This window comes from Pinus tabuliformis, chromosome 8, assembly GCF_031772625.1.
Source record: "Pinus tabuliformis cultivar Carrire ecotype Pingquan chromosome 8, CPIR1, whole genome shotgun sequence".
Taxonomy (NCBI): Eukaryota; Viridiplantae; Streptophyta; class Pinopsida; order Pinales; family Pinaceae; genus Pinus; species Pinus tabuliformis.
Genome location: NC_142294.1, coordinates 885,259,535 through 885,286,143, shown reverse-complemented (window position 1 = coordinate 885,286,143; position 26,609 = coordinate 885,259,535).

The window sequence follows — 26,609 nt, the reverse complement described above, 5'->3', positions numbered from 1 at the left end:
CTTATTAGCTCGACTAGATTTGGAATAAATCTTCTTAAGAAGTTGATTTTTCCAAGGAATCCTTGCAACTCTTTTATGTTCCTTGGATATGGGATTTGGAAGATGGCTTGGATCATTTCCGGATCTATTCTAATACCATTTTTTGAGATGATATGGCCTAGTAGTTTACCTTCTTCAAGGGCAAAGATGGACTTCTTGGGGTTCAAGGAAATGCCATATTTCCTACATGTCATGAATATTTTCCTTAGGTGTTTGAGGTGCTCTTGATCGGATTTGGAGAAAGGGGTTAAGTCATCAAGGTAGACAACTAGGAAATCATGTATTTCCTTGGCAAATGCAATATCCATTGCCCTTTGAAAGGTAGCACCAGCGTTTTTAAGTCCGAAAGGCATCTTCTCATACTTAAATGTTCCCCACGGTGTGGTACAGGCTGTCTTGTCTTGGTCATCCGAGTGAACCAGTATTTGATTAAAACCTGAAAAGCCATCTAGCAAAGATATTTTAGATGACCCCACTACTCTTTGTAGGATGTGGTCCATTTTTGGCAAGGGGTAGTGGTCTTTTAGGGAGACTTGGTTTAAATTTCTTAGGTCTACACATAGCCTAATCTCACCTATCTTTTTTCTTGTGGGAACAAGATTGGATACCCATTCAGAGAATCTGATGGGTGCTATGATACCTGCTTCAAACATCCTTTTCACTTCCTTTTCAATCAAGGGAAGGAGTACAAGATTGATTCTTCTAAGTTTCTGTTTGAAGGGCTTTTGGTTTGGTTTTAAGGGAATGTGGTGTTGGATCACTGAGGTGTCATAGGACTTCAAGTCCTCATAACTCCAAGCAAATACATCTTGGAATTCTTTGAACAAATCAACATATTTGGGTTTTTGATCGGGTGGTAAAGTTTGATATATTTTGATCATTTTGGGCTTGTCTGTTGTCCCAATGTTGTGTTCTTCTATAACAGTGTTTAGGGTCTGTATTTTTGGCTTTTTGGGAACATCATTTGCATCAAACATATCTTCTAATGGAGTGAGGCTAGCAGGGAGAAAGTTATCTTTCAGATCAACGATCCTGGCCTCCGTTTCTACTATTTCCTCCAAATGCATCTGTTTCATCTCTTCTATGTTTACATTGTCAAAAATAGTTGGGTTTAGGATTTGCTTGGCTGTTACAGCGGTTACAACCTGCTGATTTTCATTTGCTTGTTGTTGTTCATCCGTCATAGCATCCATGTCAATGTTAATATTTGAAAACTCATGCTCAAGAGTGAGGAAGTTGTTAATCTGGGAATCACTTTCAAACACTTGCCAATCTTTAACATTATTTGGGATAGCAGGCCTATGTTTTATCTCAGCAGTAAAATGGTGATTTGGCTCAATGTTATTGGTGCATTTGAAATTTAGTCTGTAGGCATGACCTTCTGCATGATTGTTATGTGTATTGTGAATCCAAACACCTGCCCCTGCTCCTAACTTGTTAATAGAGCCATCAAACTCTAAGTACCATGTGATTTCTTGCTTGTGATTAGTATCAAGAGTTTCAGTCACTTTAGGATTGGGCAGATTTGAAATTTCTGTTTGGGGAGGTTTTTCTGGTATGCTGGTTGCCTTGATTGTTTTGACAGTTTCATCAATATGGGCAACCAATTCTTCATCGGTGTGTGTGTTCAGTTCTAAAGCCAACGACTTATCATCAGTGAGAGTATTTGTTTCATCATTAAATAGAATAAAAGAATCCATATCGGAATGGATTGAGTGAATAGGAAATTTTTGGGGTTTGTCCTCACTAGTTACCACATACTTCATCAGTGTTTCTCTATATATTCTCTTTGGTTGCCCAAAGACAGATATAGTGGCATAAGAGAGGTCTAATTGGAGGGATCCTTGGAGTTTTGCCCCCCAAGATCTTGATAATAGCATCCCATACTTTGGTGGAATGTCAGCAACCACCACATCCATGAGGATTGTCTTGTTGGGATATTGGACTAAGGAGACACACAAGTCTTTGTTGAGGCCTAAACACTTGACTTGACTTGAGTCAAAGGAGAATAGATCTTTGTAGGGTCTTGTGACATCAAGGTTCATTTTTTCCATTATAGCTTTGGGCATAAGGTTGTGTGAGGCACCTGAGTCAAACATAGCATTGTGCAAGACTTTGTCATGTATGTGCAAACTGACATAAAAAGGCAGAACAGATCCATATGTTGATTTTCCATTAACCTCTGGACCAAACAACAGTTCAGGCTGATCATCAAGAACATTCACATCATCCTTAACCTCTGGAATTTGAAGTGATCTTTGAATTTGTTGCCTAAACACTTCATGTTTGGCAAGTTCAGATAAGGGGATGGAAATCTTCGGTTTACCTATTTCTGCCTCTAAGTCAAATGATTTTTCAGATTGGGTTTTAGTATGTTGGGAGGCAGGCTTCCTTTTTTCTATTGGAGTATCAACAATTTGGTCCTTTTTATCAGCGTTAAGGGAAGTAATTGCTTATGGTTTTTCAGTTTTAGGAGGGCTTTTTGGAACGTTGTTCAAATTTTCTTTCGAGGAAGAAGGTGACAGAGGCTGATGATTAGAGGACTGCATATCCGTAACATCCTCTATGGTGACATCCTTTGGATTAGGGACTGTTTTACCAGCAGTTTCTATGAAGGCAACCTTTTCTTTAATCTTCTTCGGCTGCTTGGTATCATTTGCCTTAACCTTTTCAGGCACATCTATGGTTCTTGTCCTCAGCTTATATTGTTTGTGGACCTCATACACAGCAGTATCATAGCCTTGTTTAAAATCAAAAGACTCACCAGACTTAGTCTGAAATTGATTAAGGTCATGCTCATCTTGGGCTTGTTGAGTTAGGAAAATTTGTTGCTCAACCTTCAAATCCACCAAGTTCATGTGAGTATCTTCCGTCTGTTCACTAGATATAGATGCTTCAGTGTAATTTTCGTGAAAAGGAGGCCTTACATCATGGTCTGGGCTAGACCTACCTGCATTTTTACTCTGAGTTTTCCGGAAATTTGGGTTCCTTATGGTATTAGGTTGTTGTCCTTCCCATGATGATTTCCTCTCAACACTCTCTACTCTATCTCCCAGCCTGTGCATGCCAATGATAATAGCATCCAGCTTTTGGTCTAAGGTTGAGGGTTCCTCTTTAAAGGTGGTTCTTCTCTCAGTTCTAGCTCTGTTTCTTTTGGCAATTAGATTTGCCTCTACGCTAACAGCAACATTTTGCATGTCTGCAAGGGTTTGAGGGGCTCTTTCTAACTGATAAGCCATGTCAGTGTCAAAACCATCAGGGAATTTTTACAAAGCAAGATCAGGTGGAGGTCTTAAGTTCTGTGGTGTTGCATTATAAACGTTATTAAATCTTGCACAATAGTCCAAGACAGATTCTAGAGGGCCTCTTTTGATGGTGTCATATTCAGATAATATGTGCAAAGGGTCTTTCTTTTTCTCCCATCTATTGATAAATGACTGGTATAAGGCTTCTGGGTCTGCTATGGAATTGGCTGTGAGTAGGGAAAATTTTAAGAACCCCCCCCTAAATTTATAAATATAATAAATGGGCAAATCTCCATGGTATATAGGAAAAAATGGAAGGCGATTTTATCAATAATATAATATGTATATATAATTTTTTGGCGAATGCATGGCTAATATTTTACTCAATTATAAAACCTTGTAAGATCTTGGCGAGTCTTTCACTAAATAATAAAACTTTGTAAAGTCCTAGTGAATCTTAGCATAGGCCACATGCTGGTTTAATTCCCCCATTTAAATAGGCTACATTCCAGGTGAATACCATGGGTCAATACCATGTGCCATTTTTATTTTTATTAATTCTAATATTAGGGTTAATAATGGTTTTTTTGCATGGTATTAATAACAATCTAGTCCATGGTATTTGTCCCATAGTATTTTGGCCATAGGTTTCACCTAAATATAACCCATTTTTTGAGTGTTCGTAAATATAAGGTGACTTATGGAGTAAATATAAAAAAAAAAATTATTTGTGTACCATACCTATCGTTTATTTATATTTTTATTAATTTACCATACCTCTTTTACAAATATGGTATTTGGCCCATAGGATTCACTTAAATAAAACCTCTTTCATGAGCCTTCATAAATAGAACGAGGGTTATGGACTAAATATAAAAAGAGGTTTTATTTATTTATGATACGTCTAGTTTATTTATATTTTTATTTATTTACCATACCTTTTGAGTAAGTATAAAAAGACGTTTTATTTATTTACCATACCTCCACTTTACTTATATTTTTATTTGTTTACACCCTTACATGTATATAAGGTGACTTATGGAGTAAATATAAAAAATGTTTTATTTATTTACCATACCTCTCATTTATTTATATTTTTATTAATTTACCATACCTCTTTTATAAATATGGTATTTGGCCCATAGGATTCACTTAAATAAAACCTATTCTTGAAAATGGGCGAATGGATTCACTTAAATAAAACCTATTCTTGAAAATGGGCGAATGGAAGGTTGTAAGTCCTAATTTCAAGGGCTAAATTTACCTTTTTTACCCTCTCCCTTAAAATAAGGTGGGCTATTTGAGGTGATTTGTAAAAATGTACTATGATACAAAATATTCGCCCACTAAAAATTTAAAACCCCTTAATTTCGCCAAAGGGCGAACATTCACCCCTAAAATTATCCTTGGTTGTGAGTGCTCTAAACCAAGCTCTAACATCACCTATCAAACATTGGACGAAAATCTTCATTCTGACGCTATCGTCATCTATCTCGTAGTTCTCAAAATAGTCTTACATCTTCTTTGTATGTTGAAGGGCTATGCAAGAACCAGTTCCATCAAAGTATGTGATTTTAGTTTGATAATCCTGAGGCATAGCCCCTGGATTAGCAGGTAATTGCAGGGGTGCATATCTATTAGCCATGTTTACGAGGATAAGTGGAACAATAGGAACAGCTGGAACAGTTGTAACAACAACGGTTAGGGGAGTATGTGCAGTAAATGGAGGTGTGGAAAGAGTGCTTTGAGAGGTGTATGATGAACAAGGGGAAGTGGGGTTGAACGAAATAAAACCTTGACAGGGGTTGGAACACATCTTGGCTGAATTTTTTCAGGGCTAAAGTCAACAAAATCTTCTCTTTGCTCTAGCTTCCTGAGGTTCCTTGGGATTAAATTGGGATTTTCAAAAATAGCTGGGGGTTTGGATCTAGATTTGACCTTGTATACCGTGAATTCCTTTTGGGAGCCAGATTCTGAACTTGTTTTGGTATTTTATGTGAATGCATTTTAGAATTAGCAAGGAACTGATCAAATTTTGGAATATCTATCTATAACTGAAAACTAGCACAAAGTTTGATTGAAGCAGCATTTGTTTACTCCTGTAAATGCAAAGCAAGAACAGTTTCAAAGGCTTCCTTGCTGACATTCAGGCTTCATCTGTAGTTTTAAGGAATATGCAGCAATTTGGAAAATTCATTGTTTTTCCCCAGTGGAGCTTTCCAACTTGATTTGTGAGATTTAACTGAGTATGCTCCCCAGTGGAGTCGCCATTATGCTATCACTCAAGTTGTCCTTAAAGCTCCTTAAAGGATACAACCGAGGTAACCACAAACCAATCTTTGGACTGCAGGTGCTAGCCCACCAGTAGTCAGAGAGGGCTCTCTCTTTAGGATTTAGCTTTGTTGATGATGATTTTGGGCTATTTATTGAGTACAAGGGGTTTTGTTTTAGTTTTGGTGGGATGGATGATGCTTTCAAGTAAAGAGGTAGGGATAGCATGAAAGTTTTAGAACCATTGGGCATGGAGTCAAGGAGTAGGACTGCTGGTGCATTTTCTTGGTCACAAGAGGGAATATGGAGCAAGATAGCTGCACATGAAACAATGATTCAAGCTAAAGGATGGAATGAAGGCTAGGAATGAGAGGCAGTTAAGAATCTCTCGTTCAGCTTAGCAGAGGGAAGGTGAATGAGCTCTATCTAGGAGCAGTGAAGAATCCCTAGATAACTGTCAAACATGAGTGAATTAGGGGAAATATGAGCCACAGGGAATTCATATTCATTACTAATTCAGATGAAAACATATAGAAACAACAGAAATTGAGCATAGAGGGCAATTAAACCAATTCTAAACTATTCATTCTTTCTGCTATTTTGGATGGTACACCAATGGAAAACAATGGTAAGAAACACTTATTGAGTCATGTTGCAGTACAAGAATTCCACATTCAATTCTTCAAAACATTGATACACAGCACACAGTCATTCCTCCAAGCATTTTAGCAGTCTTTGATTAAGTAAAACATCAGGTATACAGAGCGAGTCTCTCTTGGAGCTATACAACCAACCAACCCCTTAAACAGTGAATTAGGGTGGTTTTTATAAGTAAAATATCTATAAAGATCATATCTCAGACAGATCTACTGTAATAAGTGTCTTTAACCTAACACATGTCTGAAATAATTGCGGGAAAATATCCTTGAGCTGCGCTGGGTGCAGGTGTACCAAAAGGAGTTTAATGTGTTGTCTTTATGGCTCTGTGCTGATCACTTAGCCATAACTATGCTTTGGGTTTTGATCCATGCTCTTGAGTGGTTCTGAGGTGCATTAACTGTGATGGGAGAGCCTTGATTGGCTTTCACTGCTTTCTTTGACTTTGTTGGAGGTCATTCAATGTTCACCTGCATTGGGAATAAAGGTTTTCATTTAAAACATTCGACTGATACTCTTTGCTGCTTATTTTATTATGTGTTGTTTAATCTGGCGGGGGCAAAACCTTAATAAAAATGGGTTTTATGGGTTATATACAAGCAGGGAAAATATATTTATATGCATGACCTTAGGATAAGGGTGGGAAATGAGTGTTATGGGGTTAGGGCTTAGGGGAAATGGTTGTTAGGGTGACTAGATGTTAGACTAACTCCAGGATAGGACACGGAAGGGTTAGTAGTAGTCCCGGATGGACTACTATTTCCCGGACTTAGGAAATATGGCTATAGTGCCAAAGGGAGGGGCTATTTAATATTTTTTGGGGATTTAATATAATTTTTAGTAGTAAATGGGGATGGGGAAATGATATAAGGAGCTAGATAATAGAGTTAGGGGTTAATATGAAAATGAAGTGAAGTGTAGGGGGGGGGGCTAAGTTTTTGAGCTAAAGCTTTGGACATTGAAAGTGAATGGAAAGTGGAGACCTATTTTTACACAAGAAATATGGCTTCTTTTCACAGAAGAAAGTCAAAGCTTGACTTGGTGCTGTTACAAAAATAAAGTTATAACAGGACTGGTTGGGCAAATCCCAAGGTCCTCAAGGGGATGTTAGTGAGTGATTTGGGGAATGAGAAGAAGGGGGAGTTAGACATGCCTCACTTGAGCTCCTCCAAAAGGGAAATTGCATTTCCCTGTAATCGGAATAGATATAACACACTTGAAAAGATGAAATGGATTACACAGCATGATTCTGCAACCACAAAACTACTTACCCAGCCTACTTACCTAGCATTTTTTATTCTTTTTGCATAGGTGCACTTGGACTTGTAGACCCAGATTATCCTTTTTTCTTTTTGTTGTCCTTCTATCTAAGTCTACACTTATTTCTTCCAAGGGCCCAGATTAAGCACTTGGGCTCCTTTGTTTCTCTACCTATCTACAAATCTGTCAAGATTAAACTATTTGGACAGATATTCATTCTCTATACTCTAAAACAAGAAATTGAAACCTAGGGAGGCCAAGATTAAGCTATTTGGCCTTCCCTTATATTGTAGCCAGCAACACCCCCCCTTGTTCAATTAAGTATCAGCCATAATAATGGATGAATGGGGACCCTTAGTTAATTTTTAGGAAAAGCAAGAGTTTCTTTTTGAAGTCACAATCATACGCTTGGAAAAAAGCCTCTTAGATATTTTAAAACCTAAGTCTATGATAAAAGAGAAAACCTTAAGGTCGCATTGCAAAAGATATGAAACACCTTCATTTCCCTTTTTATACGCAAGATCCTCATGTTAATAATGACATCGCGTCGCAAATTGGTAACGCTCATAAAGAAAACTTAAAGATCCACCGATCTGCGATAACGCCGATCACTAGATCGCATATCGCAGAAATGAGTCAGGCTAGATTTTGTGAATATCAAATTCCTGCGATCTGCGATATTGCGATCGCTATGATGCCACATCCATGCGATTTGCGATGATGCGATTAGCGATCGCGCGACATGCGAGGTTACGTCAGAAAATCATAAATCACTTCGGTACGAATCCTTCAGGCGCGCCATTCAAAGAAAAAGGCACTTACTATAATCTGACCCGAAATCAGGCGCTTTTAATGATAGTAAATGAATTAGTTGTCAGTTATTAAGTGGATTAAAGACGTGTGCCTTGGTAGAGATTTGCTTCACGTAAGGTGGCATATTTGATTTATCTCTTGCATTTAAAACTCTCCCATCACCTTTCTGGATCAGTCATTTCCATTTCACTCGTAACCTGCAGGAACAAAACGCGAAGACGACTCAGACATAAACGCAAAGCGAAATGGGAAAGAAGAACAAAGCTCAAAGCTCCGAAGCAAGAGAGAAGACCAAGGAGATGGCACCCCTGTACACAGACACAACCTGCAACAAAGACGCAGGGATATCAACATGGGACGGTATGTACAGGCTGCTAGAAGAAGAAAAGCCTAGAATAATGAAGGTGACTGCTGTCACGGGTGCACCACGGTCTTCTGAGTTGACCTTGGAGGACCTAGCATGTTCATTCCTCCACAGAATAGCTTCAAGACCCAAAATTCTACCATACACAGATATGATCAAATGGATATTGGATGATGCAGAATTGAAGGGCAGACAATTCAAAGTTCATGGACATGGGCTTGTAGGATCGTTTGCTGCGCAAGATTTGAAACTTATGTATCATCTTCCTGAACCGCAAGCAACCTATAATGCAGAATTCGTTAGGAAGTTCGCGGCGGAGAATCCAGATCTATCAGACACCACTAAAGAATGGTCTAGAAGAGATGAGCCGCTAAAAAAGGATAAAAACGGTATTACAGCACTGGTTCCCTCACCTCTCCATATTGCTTTGCTGCGGCTATGCTCTGTAGGTTATTTGGGATGCCAGATATCAACAAGTTTTCATCTGAATGGCTTCCATTAATTGATGCTGCCACTAACGCCTAAATCCTAGATTGGGCCAAAATCCTTTCTGATACTCTATACACAGCCGTTGTCAATTACCGGTCTAAGAGATCCTTTTCTCAAAGGGTCTATCCTCCGTTTTATCTGTCTGCCTATATTATGGATTCTGTTTGTCTTGTATCTAATTTTCCTGTTATGGGTTGGAAGTGGACTACCCAAGACCCATTGCCCATTCATGTTTATCACAAGATCTTATGGGATTCCCAGTTCGCCCCTCATTTTTACCAGATTTGCCATGGGATTATTTTGCCCCTATATAAAATGATATACGATAAAGACCCCCCAAGGTGCTCCCCCGAGGCCCAAATTGACATCATCCCCGTCGCAAGATGGTTTGGGGAAGAATGGTTTACTTACATTAGAGTTTTTGGAAGCACTGTACCTCCACATGTCCTACCCCTATATATCCCTGATAAACTTTTGGCCCGGGAAATCGCTTATCAAACCTGTTCTGAAGGCGGCTTAACCAAGGACCTAAAGGACAAGGAGAAGGCCATTTGGCCTCAATTTCCCGTCACTTGTGGGGCCTTCTCTTTGTTCGATGTAGGACACGCTTTTGGCGAGGTGGAGAATGTGACGTGTCTTCAATTATTTAAGTTCCCAGCGAGGCCATTCGACCCAAATAATGTGGCCCAAGAAATCACAACGAACATCAAGATAAGAGTGTTCTCTGGAAAGAAAGATCTGTTTGATGATCTCTTTCAAAGTAAGAGCTCGCTCAAAGAAATTTTGCAGGAAGCTCAGTCGAGGTTGTCTTCAGGTGACCTCCAGAAATTCACATTATACAGAGAAAGAAGGCTAGCTAGTATTCCACTAGAGAGGCTGCGAATACCTACTGGAGAACCGACTCTGAGCATCAGCCTCAGTGAAAACACCGGCACTTCCAGGTCTAAGTCCAACGCCGCACAAGAAGTATCTGAGCATCCTGAAGAGTCTGGTCACGAACAAGAAAAAAACGAAGAAACGACCAAAGACACAGCTCAGTCGAGTGCAATGTCTCAGCAGCAAGTTATCGCCTCACCACCAAGAGATGTCCCCCCTCTGTCATCGAAGCACCCCTTGTCACAACAGAGCTAGATAAAGAGTGGGAAACCTTCAATGAATTAATTAATCTTGAAGGGCAAGTCCCTAAGACACCTGTGAGCAATACACAGGTGGTGCAAGAAGTCATTTCGACCATGGTCAGTAGCGCCACAGAAGCTGAAAACCTTCCTATCGCTCCAGCCTCAGAAATTCTACTTAACGTAGAAGAAATTCCCCCACTAGATGTATTCTATAGTCCCCAACACAAAGCAGTCGTAAGGAGACAGAGAAAGAAGAGAAAGCTTGAGAATACACTGTCTCAAAGTGCTGAACATCTAGACGTCTTGTGGAAAGACCCAAATAATAATCCTACCGAAAATCTCACGAAGCTGTCTCAGATTGCAGGAGCTTATGCTTCCGCAACTATTGATAAGGCCTCTGAAGTTCAGAAACTCTTAAAGGAACAAGAAAATCATATACAACTGCTACAACAACAGTTGCAACAAGCCAACGCGAACACTGAAGCTTCCAGACAGCTAGAAAAGCTACAGTAAGACTTTCAACAGATGCAGATAGGCTATCAGAGAAGTCTTGAAGAAAAAGAAAAACAACTGCAGATGGTGCAAGAAATGCATAAAGATGAGCCTAAGCTGGCAGAGTTTATTTCAGAGTCCACCGGCTTGAACGAGCAACTACTGCAGCAACAGGAAGAGTTGGGACATAAAATATCACAGTGGAGGCACTTTTGTGAGCTGAGCGACAAAATCACCAGTCAGGTGGTGGAATTGCGGAGCGACTATGATCAGAACGACAAGAAGGTGACAGAATATCTAAATTGGCAAGATGATGAGGAAGGGAAAAGAGTAGGAGCACCCAGGATTAATGAAAATCATAAGGAGCTACTCTTTAATAAATGGGACGAACAAATCAGGAAGGCGGAACAAGCAGCAGAGACAGCGGCGACGCAAGCGAGCATTCTTATCGACTGTGTAAATGAAAATTTACACAGGGCTAATTTAATTACAGAGACTACCCCGGGATACCTACCAAGCAAGTTGCAACTAGAGACAGAATGGAGGTAGAAAGCGCAGGCGAAAGGGAAAGCAATCCAAGCATTGGCTAGGCTGAATTGGGAAGGTTACTGGATGTACTTGGTTAAACCACACAGCCAATGGATGACGGTGAAGTGCATTACGAACGCAGCCAAGAAGGTAGCACCAGCTCTCATAGATGCCATTTTCGCAGCCCAGCTCAGCGCAGAAATCAGCCAACCGACTCTTCTCAAGCCTATGTTGGACACTTGCAACTTCAAAGACCAAGTTCACAGATGATTTCATTTAGAATGTTGTTTTTTCTCTTTTAACTAGATTAGAAAAAGGATGGTCATTTGAAAACCGTATCCTAAAATTTTGTAATGATACTATTATTAGAATTAGGAAGTAGTATTTTAACCCTTCTCATTGCATTGGAGAAGGGTCCAGAAATTTGTCAAAAACTTGTCCTCGGAACATGCACTTCTGCACCCTCAGAGGAGGTTTTGATGAATGGAAGGATCGAGATTTACTTATGTTTGCATTTTAATGTCTGCTACTGATGTTGCACTTCTGTACTCTTAGTAGATATTAAAAGTAAGTAGAAATAAATCGTTATTGCTTGAAGTTTGTGAGTGAAAATCAGTCATAAATGGTACTTTTATCTCTTGACGAATTTCTGCTTATATTCTTAAAGTGATATGCAGTTCTAGTTGTTTATATGTTAATGTATGGATGTTTGGGTTACCATTTGGCACTTCTGTACAGTGGAATCATTTGTTTGTGCTTGACATATGAATGACTTATTATGCGATATGATGTTCACAACTGTTTTGCCTAACTTCTTATGCAGAATGGTTTATCTTAAATGGTTCATATTCTTACGATAGCTGAATGATCTTTATTACCAGTTATTGTTCGAAATCTTTTAGATCGCATAATATAAGAGATATATCCCGGGTTAGCGTAGATTAGATGTGTTGTTTTTACTAGATTACAATAGTATAGAATCTGTTTACTAGCTAGATTCGAGTTAGCTCTAAAATACTTTCAGAATCAGCATAATCAAAATCTACACACACACACATAACCTTTAGATTGGGAAGTTGGTCCCATTACCCCCAGTCGGACCCGCTACACCAAACGGGCAAGGAGCCACCAACCAGGTTCCGGACCGGGTGGGTATCTCCCTTGTTGTTGACCCAATTTCGGGGCCCTCAACATATTTGGCGCTAGAACGAGGGCCTGAAGCATAGTGTCTGTTGGAATGTTTTCCAAATTATAAATCTTGAAACAGGATGACTGCTCATAGAATTCCTATTTGGAGTTGCATCCATGTTCCTACCTCTTCCAACACTCCACCAGATGTGGTAAGACTCTTGTCTCAGGTAAAATTCAACGGTAAGAATGATTCTTCTGCATTTAATCCTGCCCTTCAGTTCATTCAAAAAGTTTCGAGTTCTGACATTCAAAGAATTGATGAAGGCGTTTTGTGCAGGATTTTTACTCTTACATTTACAGCGGAAGCTAGAAAATGGTGCAAAACCCTCCCAGTTGCATCAATCCACAGCTGGGACCAATTCGTTAGGACTTTCATCTTGGAATTTGATTGTTATGACTATGACCAGGTATATGATGAAATTGATTATCTACAGAAACAAGATGAACCCGTAAGGGATTTCAATATGCGATTTCATCTCAAATGTCTACAGTGTGATCTCGAGGATGAGCTCACAGATGAAGAATCTTCAGATTATGATGAGTATTTCCTACCTCCTTTATCTGACCAAGCAGAAATTAGCTCGACCTTTGTTTCGTTTTCTTCTAATATAGATGAGCATTTCAAGTCAAATACACAGATCATCCATAATGAAGAAAATCTGCAAAGCCTAGGAGTCATGCATGCTCTAATACCAGAAAATAAAGACGAAAATGCTGAAAGGGAAACTACCTTGGAACCAGAAGATGACTCTGACATAAAGTCAGACAATATCATTTCAAATCAACGAATGCCTATGCCAAGGTTAGATCAACCAACTGTTTCTCTTTCAGAAAGTATCAGCGCACAAAGGTATGATCTAAAGCCCGATGTTTATGATGAATCTGATGAACAAAATTTTCTTCATGATGTTTTTAAATGCAGTATTCCAGATTCACATTTTTCTCTTTATCCCGATGTTTTTAGTGATGACAATGTTTCCCCTCTCAATATTAAGCATATCTCAAAAAACATAGAGGGTTATTCAAACGACTCATCATTAGGTTTTCAAGATAAAGAGACCGCTTTAGCACAACCTCTGATCAATGTCAAACAAGAGCTTCCTGACCTCCCTTGTCTGAAAACATATAATGAAAAAGAGGAACATAGGGAAATCTGTAGAGTCTTTTGCGATAGTTACTTTGACAATGATGATATTGTTGAGTTATCTCAAGTAACTCAACTAGGGTCAGACAATAAGGAACATCTTCAATCAGAAATCATATCAGTCGATCCTCATCTCAAAGTAAAAGCTCATTTGAATAATTTTACTATCCAAGACAATACCCCGATCTATGATTCATATCATGAGGAAAGCTCCATCCCTGTTCGCAATCATAACTTAGTTCCTGATTCACAAAACCTGGCCAGCGCTTGTGAGGAGCAAGATGTTACAAGTAGATCCCAGTTGTACTATAACACTATTTCTGTAAATAGCCAATCATTTCTTTCTCACTTGCACTCATTTTGTACAAAATCGGATTTCTTTTTAAATTTTCAAACTTTTGATAGATTTTGTTTTAGCGATTTATATATGAGAACTTTCATTTCAAACGAAATCGCTAAAAACTCAGCGTTAACAAAAAATAGGTTACAAGTCATTAAAACTAAAAAATCATTTTCGCAATATGACTTGTTATCCCTCCTATTGAGAGATCATCAATTCATAACAGAAATTCATCCTATTTTTTATGATCCAATAGGTATCCAGTTGGAAAAAGGCTCTCATGAGAAAGGAAAATCAGACAGAATTCCAATCAGGGTTGTATGTTTCTATTCCACAGCCAATATTTATGATCCAAGGAAAGTTTGGTTCTTTTTACTCAGGCTTGGAAGATTCATACGGCTAGGGATAAAAATGAATACATGGTTCCATTGGAAATATCATTTCACATAGTTATTTCCTGTATATAGTTAGAATAGGAGTAGGAGTAATTTAGCTAGGTTATTAGGTTTGCTTTTAATAAATCGATAGGCAAAGTTATTCATATTCTCTACATAACCCTAGGGAATGTTCGCCCCTCATAATAATGTTTGCTTTGGTTAACGGCATTTGGCATTTACTAAAGACACCTTTTTCTCTATTGAAATTTTTTTGGAACTTCTGCTTCTATGAACAGCAAATCCTTTAGGAATTTGATCTTTATTATCAATAGAACTTTAACCCAGATATGATGATAGTTTCAACTGCAAAAACTTTAAAGAAAGCTATCTCAGTGGAAAATTTGTTTTTAGGTCAGCACAATGAAAGGTATCAATATTAAAATAAAAATTCTCTGTGAAAGCAGCCATTACCAAAAACAGCCCTATCATTGTCGTCCAAAACTTTCTTAAGGAAAGAACTTTGACTTCCTCCCTGCTAAAGGAAAACACAGCATTCAGAGGAATAATCTAAAAAGACGCTATATCTCAAAGAATGAGAGGTCTCATCACGAGCCGGCTTATCATGATCACAGATATTATAACTTGCTGACATTGCCAAAACTTTCTACCAAAACAGGGCAATGACTCAAGATTGTTGCAATCAAAAGGCAAGGGGTCTCATCACGAGCCAGCTTGTTCAGCAAAAGTGTAAATCAAGTGAATGACTGTGTCATAATTTGGCTACCAAACCAAGACATTGTTCTTTAGAGAATAAAAAAGGAAAAAGTGTCAAAAAAGGATTTTTCTCTAAAAAAGTTGTAAATAACCTTAAGCAGGATAAAGGATCATTGCTGGGTAATAGGTAACCCTGTCGAGGCTATGGACGCCTGCTGGCAGCAGAGGCTCTACCTGCGACAAAGGAGCATATTTGAGAAAAAAGAGCTGATACATAGAGAAGACTTTATTTTATGTTTTACAAGACCAAGTAATGACTGGTTTAAATGCAAAGACAAGCTGAAGACGCAAGTAATTGAAATAGAAACAGGTTGAAACGAAACATCATTGGCAGTTTAAAGTATTATTTGCTTTATCTTTTTATAATAAAGTTCAAGTTTTTCTTTAAGACATTTTTCTCAGGAAGTTTGAAAGCATAAATGTAAAAGAAGAGATAACTGGTTCTCCCAAGTGAATCACCAATTGTTGTAGCCAGCAACACCCCCCCTTGTTCAATTAAGTATCAGCCATAATACTGGATGAATGGGGACCCTTAGTTAATTTTTAGGAAAAGCAAGAGTTTCTTTTTGAAGTCACAATCATACGCTTGGAAAAAAGCCTCTTAGATATTTTAAAACCTAAGTCTATGATAAAAGAAAAAACCTTAAGGTCGCATTGCAAAAGATATGGAACACCTTCATTTCCCTTTTTATGCGCAAGATCCTCATGTTAATAATGACATCGCGTCGCAAATTGGTAACGCTCATAAAGAAAACTTAAAGATCCACCGATCTGCGATAACGTCGATCGCTAGATCACATATCGCAGAAATGAGTCAGGCTAGATTTTGTGAATATCAAATTTCTGCGATCTGCGATATTGCGATCGCTGCGATGCCACATCCATGCGATTTGCAATGATGCGATTAGCGATCGTGAGACATGCGAGGTTACGTCAGCAAATCATAAATCACTTCGGTACGAATCCTTCGGGTGCGCCATTCAAAGAAAAAGCCACTTACTATAATATGACCCGAAATCATGCGCTTTTAATGATAGTAAATGAATTAGCTGTCAGTTATTAAGACGCGTGCCTTGATAGAGATTTGCTTCACGTAAGGTGGCATATTTGATTTATCTCTTGCATTTAAAACTCTCCCATCACCTTTCTGGATCAGTCATTTCCATTTCACTCGTAACCTGCAAGAACAAAACGCGAAGACGACTTAGACAGAAACGCAAAGCGAAATGGGAAAGAAGAACAAAGCTCAAAGCTCCGAAGCAAGAGAGAAGACCAAGGAGATGGCACCCCTGTACACAGACACAGCCTGCAACAAAGATGCAGGGATATCAACATGGGATGGTATGTACAAGCTGCTAGAAGAAGAAAAGCCTAGAATAATGAAGGTGACTACTGTCGCGGGCGCACCACGCTCTTCTGAGTTGACCTTGGAGGACCTAGCATGTTCATTCCTCCACAGAATAGCTGCAAGACCCAAAATTCTACCATACACAGATATGATCAAATGGATATTGGATGATGCAGAATTGAAGGGTAGACAATTCAAAGTTCATGGACATGGGCTTGTAGGATCGTTTGCTGCACAAGATTTGAAACTTATGTATCATCTTCCTGAACCGCAAGCAACCTATAATGCAGAATTCATTAGGAAGTTCGTGGCGGAGAATCCAGATCTATCAGACACCACTAAAGAATGGTCTAGAAGAGATGAGCCGCTAAAAAAGGATAAAAACGGTATGTACAGCACTGGTTCCCTCACCTCTCCATATTGCTTTGCTGCGGCTATGCTCTGTAGGTTATTTGGGATGCCAGATATCAAAAAGTTTTCATCTGAATGGCTGCCATTAATTGATGCTGCCACTAATGCCGAAATCCTAGATTGGGCCAAAATCCTTTCTGATACTCTATACACAGCCGTTGTCAATTACCGGTCTAAGAGATCCTTTTCTCAAAGGGTCTATCCTCCGTTTTATCTGTCTGCCTATATTATGGATTCTGTTTGTCTTGTATCTAATTTTCCTGTTATGGGTTGGAAGTGGACTACCCAAGACCCATTGCCCATCCATGTTTATCACAAGATCTTATGGGATTCCCAGTTCGCCCCTCATTTTTACCAGATTTGCCATGGGGTTATTTTTCCCCTATATAGAATGATATACGATAAAGACCCCCCAAGGTGCTCCCCCGAGGCCCAAATTGACATCATCCCCGTCACAAGATGGTTTGGGGAAGAATGGTTTACTTACATTAGAGTTTTTGGAAGCACTGTACCTCCACATGTCCTACCCCTATATATCCCTGATAAAATTTTGGCCCGGGAAATCGCTTATCAAACCTGTTCTGAAGGCGGCTTAACCAAGGACCTAAACGACAAGAAGAAGGCCATTTGGCCTCAATTTCCCGTCACTTGTGGGGCCTTCTCTTTGTTCGATGTAGGACACACTTTTGGCGACATGGAGAGTGTGACGTGTCTTCAATTATTTAAGTTCCCAGCGAGGCCATTCGACCCAAATAATGTGGCCCAAGAATTCACAACGAACGTCAAGATAAGAGTGTTCTCTGGAAAGAAAGCTCTGTTTGATGATCTCTTTCAGAGTAAGAGCTCGCTCAAAGAAATTTTGCAGGAAGCTCAGTCGAGCTTGTCTTCAGGTGACCTCCAGAAATTCACGTTATACAGAGAAAGAAGGCTGGCTAGTATTCCACTAGAGAGGCTGCGAATACCTACTAGAGAACCGACTCCGAGCATCAGCCTTAGTGAAAACACCAGAACTTCCAGGTCTAAGTCCAACGCCGCACAAGAAGTATTTGAGCATCCTAAAGAGTCTGGTCACGAACAAGAAAAAAACGAAGAAACGACCAAAGACACAGATCAGTCGAGTGCAATGTCTCAGCAGCAAGTTATCACCTCACCACCAAGAGATGTCCCCCCTCCTGTCATCGAAGCACCCCTTGTCACAACAGAGCTAGATAAAGAGTGGGAAACCTTCAATGAATTAATTAATCTTGAAGGGCAAGTCCCTAAGACACCTATGAGCAATACACAGGTGGTGCAAGAAGTCGTTTCGACCATGGTCAGTAGCACCACAGAAGCTGAACACCTTCCTATCGCTCCAGCCTCAGAAATTCTACTTAACGTAGAAGAAATTCCCCCACTAGATGTATTCTATAGTCCCCAGCACAAAGCAGTCGTAAGGAGACAAAGAAAGAAGAGAAAGCTTGAGAATACACTGTCTCAAAGTGCTGAACATCTGGACGTCTTGTGGAAAGACCCAAATAATAATCCTACCGAAAATCTCACGAAGCTGTCTCAGATTGCAGGAGCTTATGCTTCTGCAACTATTGACAAGGCCTCTGAAGTTCAGCAACTCTTAAAGGAACAAGAAAATCATATACAACTGCCACAACAACAGTTGCAACAAGCCAACGTGAACACTGAAGCTTCCAGACAGCTAGAAAAGCTACAGGAAGACTTTCAACAGATGCAGATAGGCTATCAGAAAAGTCTTGAAGAAAAAGAAAAACAACTGCGGACGGTGCAAGAAAAGCATAAAGATGAGCCTAAGCTGGCAGAGTTTATTTCAGAGTCCATCGGCTTGAACGAGCAACTACTGTAGCAACAGGAAGAGTTGGGACGTAAAATATCACAGTGGAGGCACTTTTGTGAGCTGAGCGACAAAATCACCAGTCAGGTGGTGGAATTGCGGAGCGACTATGATCAGAACGACAACAAGGTGACAGAATATCTAAATTGGCAAGATGATGAGGAAGGGAAAAGAGTAGGAGCACCCAGGATTAATGAAAATCATAAGGAGCTGCTCTTTAATAAATGGGACGAACAAATCACGAAGGCAGAACAAGCAGCAGAGACAGCGGCGACACAAGCGAGCATTCTTATTGACTGTGTAAATGAAAATTTACACAGGTCCAATTTAATTATAGAGACTACCCCGGGATACCTACCAAGCAAGTTGCAACTGGAGACAGAATGGAGGCAGAAAGAGCAGGCGAAAGGGAAAGCAATCCAAGCATTGGCTAGGCTGAATTGGGAAGGTTACTGGATGTACTTGGTTAAACCACAGAGCCAATGGATGACAGTGAAGTGCATTACGAACGCAGCCGAGAAGGTAGCGCCAGCTCTCATAGATGCGATTTTCGCAGCCCAGCTCAGCGCAGAAATCAATCAGCCGACTCTTCTCAAGCCTATGCTGGACACTTGCAACTTCAAAGACCAAGTTCACAGATGATTTCATTTAGAATGTTGTTTTTTCTCTTTTAACTAGATTAGAAAAAGGACGGTCATTTGAAAACCGTATCCTAAAATTTTGTAATGATACTATTATTAGAATTAGGAAGTAGTATTTTAACCCTTCTCATTGCATTGGAGAAGGGTCCAGAAATTTGTCAAAAACTTGTCCTCGGAACATGCACTTCTGCACCCTCAGAGGAGGTTTTGATGAATGGAAGGATCGAGATTTACTTATGTTTGCATTTTAATGTCTGCTACTGATGTTGCACTTCTGTACTCTTAGTAGATATTAGAAGTAAGTAGAAATAAATCGTTATTGCTTGAAGTTTGTGAGTGAAAATCAGTCATAAATGGTACTTTTATCTCTTGACGAATTTCTGCTTATATTCTTAAAGGGATATGCAGTTCTAGTTGTTTATATGTTAATGTATGGATGTTTGGGTTACCATTTGGCACTTCTGTATGGTGGAATCATTTGTTTGTGCTTGACATATGAATGACTTATTATGCGATATGCTGTTCACAATTGTTTTGCCTAACTTCTTATGTAGAATGGTTTATCTTAAATGGTTCATATTCTTACGATAGCTGAATGATCTTTATTACCAGTTATTGTTCGAAATCTTTTAGATCGCATAATATAAGAGATATATCCCGGTTTAGCGTAGATTAGATGTGTTGTTTTTACTAGATTACAATAGTATAGAATCTGTTTACTAGTTAGATTCGAGTTAGCTCTAAAATACTTTCAATATCAACATAATCAAAATCTACACACACACACATAACCTTTAGATTGGGAAGCTGGTCCCATTACCCCCAGTCGGACCCGCTACACCAAACGGGCAAGGAGCCGCCAACCAGGTTCCGGACCGGGTGGGTATCCCCCTTGTTGTTGACCCAATTTCGGGGCCCTCAACACCTTAACAGAAAATTCTTCAAAAATGGATAACTCATCAAAATTGGGATACAGTAGTGGCATTTAGACTAGCACACTTTCAAGGCCTCTTCTTTGGCCTCTCTTGGAAAATATGGAGCATTGCAGCATGCAAAGTATGACATATTTGGCATGTAAAAATGTCAATCATGAAAGATGAACACCTATTGCAACAGGAGGCTAACAAATTCATCATGCATGTTTTTGTGTCATACTCATAGGAGTCTTTTGATTGAGAGTTCCAGTTGTGGAACATCTCTTAGAGCCACTCCTGCATGAGGGCATTTTTCCTTGTATGATCTTGACATCATCTCTTGTGTACATCATCTTTATTGACATCACTTAATGCAGCAGCCTACACCATCTTGCATAGTCCCTCCTGGACGAACTCCGTTATCAACACTTATGTTTTCATGTGTTGATGATTGACTTGTTCCTCTTCTTTTCCGCATGAAGATGTATTCATTAATGTTATTTTAAAATTCCATTTAACACATCATGAAAGTAAAAGTTCTTAGAAGGGTCCTTCTTCACACCTGGACCTGGATCAGGGGCAAAGACTCATCAAATTGATACTCATTTTCTTCCTCATGGAGCTCAGTTGTAATGTAAGTGTGCCAATATCAGAACTCTGAGGAGATGGATTCGACACGAACTGACAAGTCCCCAATGTAGTGCATTTTTACCTTTGATGCCTCAATCAAAATGTTCTTAGAGTTTGACTGTACATCATTCCATAACCATGAAAGTTTCATATGAGCTTTTGCTGGTGAAATGGTTTATTGAAGAATAATGTCTTTGGTTACCTCCAATCCTTCCAATTTGATTGCCTGCTTGATATTCTCAATGTATTGCCTAATATCCAGGAAGATGATCTCCCTGCCTTTGATTGCTTCAAGTGTACCTACTGAAGGCATCCCATTATTCTGTGTTAGAGACTCAAAATCATTATGTAGTCAATTATATGCAGCAATAGTGCCAATCAACTGTTCTCTAAGGTGCATGTAGTTCTGATGGTGGAGTCTCAACTGAACTTTGTCTATCTCTACAACAATCCCATCTTTCTTTTCAAATTATTGTGAAGCATCTAGATACTTGGAAACCCACTCCTAAAGATGGTCAACTACTCTATTTTTCACTTTCAGTGGTTTCACAACTTCTTGTGCTTACTTCTGGATTCCAATGAGAGGAGCCACCACTTACTGTAGAAGAATCATCTCGTCATATAATCGTGCCATGGTGTCCTCCATTAGCCCCAATTCATCCTACATGGTTGATTTCCATTCGACAGCATTGAAGCCTTGTGATGACAACTGTGGATTCTCTACCACAAGATGTTTCGCCTATTTCTTCACCACAACAAGGTCTCTTATCAACCTAGCATTTTCATTCAAAAAGTACTCAGAACTATCATGTGTCGTTGTAGCTAATGCAACATTTTCTACCATAATAGATATGGGATTCCTTGTGGTGTTGGAGGTTATCAACTTATCTGTAGAAACTAAGACTAAATTATGAGGATCCTTGGGGAAGTATCTATGCTTCTATTGCATGATCCTCTTCTTAAGTTGATCAAACATTACACTGAATACATCCATGATTCTTTCGAGTGATGGAGATGTGATCCCCATTTCCCTGAATGGAAGATGACCACTTGTAAGGGGAGGTTCCTCCAGAGTTGTTTTTGGCTTAAGGGGGCTTGGAACCAAGTTAAGAGTTAGTTGTACTAACCAACAAAACTCTATACAGAGGCTGATCCCAGATAGGTAGGGAGGAATAAGTTGGTTGGGTAATGGACGCAGAAAACTTGGAGAAATGTGATCAACACCAGACGGGAGAACCAAGTACGCAAAGAATCAAGTATGCATATGCATTTAATTTGATAGAATTTTGAAAAAAGAAATCTATCAATCTGATTAAAATATAAAACTTAATATCAGTCTTTACATTTGACTGAAATGGAATATCAGTCTTTACAGTCTTTACATTTGATACAAATGGAATATCAGTCTTTACATTTGATTGAAATGGAAAAAAGGTCTTTACATATGGTATCATAGCTTAAATTCAAACACTCGGGACCTTAGTGGCTACCATCATATAGCTGGAATTGTAACCAACAGCCATAAGAAAGTTCTTCTATTTAACAGTTACATATCCAAAACTTTATTGAAGCTTCCAGCCAATGTAAACATCATAATAACCTGTTGAATCAAAACAATGAAAACATATTAGTGTTCAAAATTTATAGCTTGTGCTCCTAGAATTTCAGGATTGATTTTCCTGTAAATTTTGGGTTACAATTATGCAGCAAGCCCTCTCTGCTAACATTTTAAAAAAATATATTTATTTCTCCAATATATGTGAACCTTAAAGTTTATTAAATTAACTAAACAAGCAATGCATACCTATGATTTTATGACCAAGCTCTTTCAATTATCTTCTTATCTGGAATTTCATTCTTTGATGTCCTTGAACCATCCTGTTTGCCATAACAGGAAGTACTTTGGTTATTACTTTCGGTCATATTTACAGTAGCCAATACTCCTTAAAAATGTTGTGCTGGCATTGATGATTCCTTATAGACTGTGTTTGGCATCTTCCTGGTTGTTCTCCACATATCTTTTGTTTAGAATCAATTACAGTGCTCAGTGACTGATGCATGCCTTCTTCAGAAACCATGCTAGCCATTTAGTCTACTGGCTGAAAGCTTTGGCAACTCAATTGAGCCTTTTCTGCATTTAATATTATCTGTTTCAACTGCCAGAGACTGAAGACTGAACCTAACTTCCACATTACAACCTAATAATCAGATATGTGAGTCGAATGTACCAACGTGATTGAATAATCAGATATACCAAAAAAAAAAAGAGATTCTGCAGGTCTACAACCTTATGCATACTATGTTAAGAAGTGGAAGAGACTATGAACTCTATCATCCACCACTGGTTCAGTTCATTGATTCTTAGGATCCACGGCTAAAAGGGTTGTATGGGGATCTAAATATTGTCAGTTCTTGCATTAGAGAGGGTTTGGAGGCAGTGGGTTCTATTATTTTCCTTGCTGCTGTCACTCAGAAATTGAGAAATGAGGGTTTCCTCAGCCCTAGATTTGACCACGTTACAAGCAAATGTAACTAGCAGATCATTCGGATTTAAAGGAAAATTCCTCTAATCTCCACTATCTTCTAATCTCCTCCTGGCCTTTGTGAAAATATGCAGTATAGAGTACACTAAAAGGCACTTAGTATGTGTCACGAGACCTTGCAACGAGTCATAATAGAAAAGTGGGTTGTTGTGTAGTATGACGTAGAGACAATTACCCTGAGGAAGCAATGTGAATAGATTTCAGCAACACTACCCGTCGTATGGTTGGAAGTTTCAATTCCATTCCTGTTTGGAGGTCTTTCCATGCCTTCCTATGCTATGTTCACCATGCCATTAAGCCCAGGAGCTGCAGTCGATAAATAAGAGTCGACTGACCAGAAAACTATCTCAATGGAGAAGCCCCTGAAGAAGATAAAACACCTGGAGAAGAACCTCAATGGATTAGGGAGAATGAAGAAGACACCCTGGAAAAAGCAACAAATAAGTGCATAAATTCCATTTGCAAAATCTATAACAGCAATACCTTCAATCTGTCTTTAAAGCAACATAAGTGGCTTAGTTACATAAATAGCCATGGTTAGCTGAATTCTATAGGTAAGCTAACAAATTCTCTACTTTCACTTCTGCAATTAGTTTAAACAACGATTTCTGGTGAGAAAGATTATCAAATAACCAAGCATATGGATATAATATTATAAAGAAGTACACATTTTCAAAACTTTACTATAACCCTAGCTACAAAAAAAAATAAAATCAGAAATAATAGATGGACAGAAAAATATAAGAAATAATAATATAAATACCCCAAACTTTAAAAAACAAACTAAAAGGCGATGAAAGCTCATACTGAGAGTCCTACTGAGAAAAGAGAAACAAACAGATAAAGAAGTTGCAAATAAATGCAAAATATGGACCTTCTTGAAAAGTTCTACAATTTGCTTTTGGACTCACTAAAACTGAGTTTTTCTAAGATATTCCACAATTTGCAAAGAAACAAGTGGGAAAGAATGCAACCTCTGAAAAGGAGAAAAAGCGGTTGGAGGAGGTGACTGCAGTAATCTGGTTCATAATAGAATATGCACACAAGCTATGGGAGTCCAAACATCCTGTCCTCACACAAAACAAAAGTTATAAGTTTCTTACAATGGATTTTAAGGGTTTCTTTAAGCAACCCAATTCGAAGAGAAACCCTAGAAAGTGAAACCCAGTTGAAATCCGAAGAACTTCTTGCTAATCCTAGTGAAAACACTTCGCGCATTGAAACAAAGCATAAATGGAAGAGGAAGTGTCCGACGAGATTCGTGAAATCCCCTTTAAGGAGTCTCGGCACGAAAAACATGAGGAGTCTGATTCTGCACAATCAACACCACAATTTATCGAGAATAATGGAGTTGGAAATTCTTAGACTCTGGAAATACCGAGTTACTCAATAGAAGAACGTATTCCAGCTGACAGCCCCTGATACGTCATCGTTTTCAGGTTCCGAGTATAACGCTGAAAGAACTAATGAAGCAATAGGGAATAGCAATACTCCAAGTCTCATCCGGCATTCGAGTCGCGCTATGACAGTAAATCAGAGCAAATAAATAAATCATCGGGCCAAAGAAATTAGAATGTATGACAAGCAGTTTTTAAACCATTATCTCAACCGTTCACCTTCCGGGTAGTTGGATGACCATCTGGGGCGATGCCTGGAGAGCCAAGTGGAAAGGTCTTTACAGAAGCACCTCTGTGCATTGTGTTCCTTGCTGTTGAACTTCTTCTACCAGCTTCTATATAGGTTGTCCTTCCGCTGCTAAACTAATTATCTGATGTGTTTTTTGCATACTCTTGAGTGTCCCTTCCATAGTCTCTGAGAGCTTTCGTACCTCTTCTTCCCAAGGCTGCATCTGTGTAGTAATAATTTTCATCGTCTTCTCGAGCTCCTCGATTTGTGCTTGCAGGGATGTCCCTTCTTTCAACCAGGTGAACCATTGCACAGGTGCTAAGGTGTGATTCGTTGCCTTGATCTCATTGTACTACAGTTGCTTATCCCAGATGGTGTTGGAAATAATACTGAGAGGGGGGGTGAATCAGTATTATCAGATCAATCAAACTTTTCAATGCTCAGAAACATATACGCTACTTCAGTTAAGTGAACCAGCGTGTACACGCTACTGTGACTAAGTAAAACAGCGTATAAGAAGAAAAACTCACAATTTAGTTAGCTTATTCTTCAGTTAAGTGCATCAGGACATTATTCACCACATTAACAGTAAACATGTGCAGTATAACAGAACAGATCAAAAGCCACACACATGAACACCAAGATATAAGGTGGAAACCCAATGTGGGTGAAAACCACCTGCTGCAAGTTGTCTCTATCTTTCTTTAATATGAAACTTCAGTTTACAATCTTTTGTACTGGTGCAGCCTTATACCAGTACGCAGGCTACAACCTGCAGAAGGCTACAACCTTCTCTCGTTCTCCAAACTTCCTTGGAAGGGAGCTCCAACCCCCTTTGCTCTTGTACTAGCCAAGATACTAGTACGTAGGTGCTGACCTACAATCTTCTTTCTTTCAGGTATCACTTTTCATACATTTTCAGACTTGGATATTCCTGAAGCACAACATTACAATCTGAAGACCACAATTCATTCAATTTCCACAACAGATCATTGAAGCATAAAACAACCAAACTTTGAATCACTGAACCACTGAACCCTGTCAATCACCAGTTACCAGAACACAGAGCAGACTACAGAACTCTGCAATAACAGTCAGACCCCACTGTAAACCCAAAATCAAGCTTCAAAAGATATACGCTACTTCAATGAGCAAAACCCGCGTATACACGCGCTTTTACCGAAGCCAACCTGCGTACAGATCTAAAAATAAACTTTCTCAATTTGCAGCTGTACCAGACATTAGTTAGACCCAGAACATAATATTGCGACAATATGCAGATCTAGAAATACGCATAATCAACCATATCATGATAGTGCATTTCAAACCATTAGATCCCGATCTATCCTTAGATCTAGTCTTCCATCAACCGATGTGATCTCTCCTTGGCTTAGATCAAGCAACCCAGAACCTGCATATCAGATCTCTTTCTCTCTTAGATATTCAAGCCTTGTCAAAAGATGATTTTGCCTAATGATCTTATTCTCCTTATATAGTCTTAGGCCTAGCTCAATACCAAGAGCCAAAACCATAGTAACATAATACCATCAA